Below are 1105 nucleotides of genomic sequence, written 5' to 3' on the forward strand. Positions count from 1 at the left end.
CCTCACCTACCCCTGAACAAGAGTGTTCTCTTAGGCATCTCTCTCTTTTCCTTTTTTTTTTTTTTTTGGTTTTACATATATTATTCTTTCTTTTGTGTGCTTTTTTTTCTTTCTTAATTTTTAATTTATTATTACTTTTTAATTTAAAAACATTTTAAACTGTATTGTTGAAAGTATATATGTCCCCCTTTTTTCCCCATTAACCCCTTCTAGCCCACCCCACCTTCCATCCTAGGTCTTCACCATCCTATTTTTTGTGTCCATGGGTTATGCATATATGCACACAAATTCTTTGGTTGATCACTTCTTTCCCTCCCCTCTCCCCCAACCTCCCCTCCCCTTTGCCCTCTTCTACCCATCCTGGCCTCCCCCTCTTTTGACCTTCATCAAACTATTATCCGCGCCTATAGGGTATGCATATGTACTATAGCTAATCCCTTAACATTCTTTATTCAGTCACCCCCCCACCACCTCCCCTCGGGTACCAGCCAGTCAGTTCCATGTATCAGTGTTTCTGGTTCCACTGTTCGTCAGTTTATTTTGTCCATTAGAATCCACATATTACTGAGATCACATGGTATTTGCCTTTCTCTGACTGGCTTATTTCGCTTAGGATAATACTCTCCAGGTCCATCCATGCTGTTGAAAAGGGTAAACATTCCTTCTTTTATACAGCCTAGTAATATTCCATTGTGCCATAGCCTTTTTATCTACTCATCTGCAGATGGGCACTTGGGCTATTTACAGATTATATATATATATAAGCCTAAGCGGCCGGTATGATCGAATGACCGGAAAGACCAGTTGACCAGTTGCTATGACACCACTGACCACCAGGGGGCAGATGCTCAACCCAGGAGCTGCCCGCTGGTGGTAAGTGCACTCCCACAGCCAACCACCCTCAGCCAGCCAACCTCCCGCGGTTCCTCCCCGCCCCCCACTCCCCCCCTCCTGGCCAGCCTGCCAACCTCCCAACCTCCCGCAGTCCCTCCCTCGGTTCCTTTCCCTGCCCGGCAGGCCCCAATTGGCCTAGCCCCAATCAGGACTGGGCAAGATGGCCCTGATGGCCCTGATCACCAGCCAGGCCTAGGGACCCCCATGCATG

Source organism: Myotis lucifugus, unplaced genomic scaffold, assembly GCF_000147115.1.
Source record: "Myotis lucifugus unplaced genomic scaffold, Myoluc2.0 scaffold_221, whole genome shotgun sequence".
Classification (NCBI taxonomy): Eukaryota; Metazoa; Chordata; class Mammalia; order Chiroptera; family Vespertilionidae; genus Myotis; species Myotis lucifugus.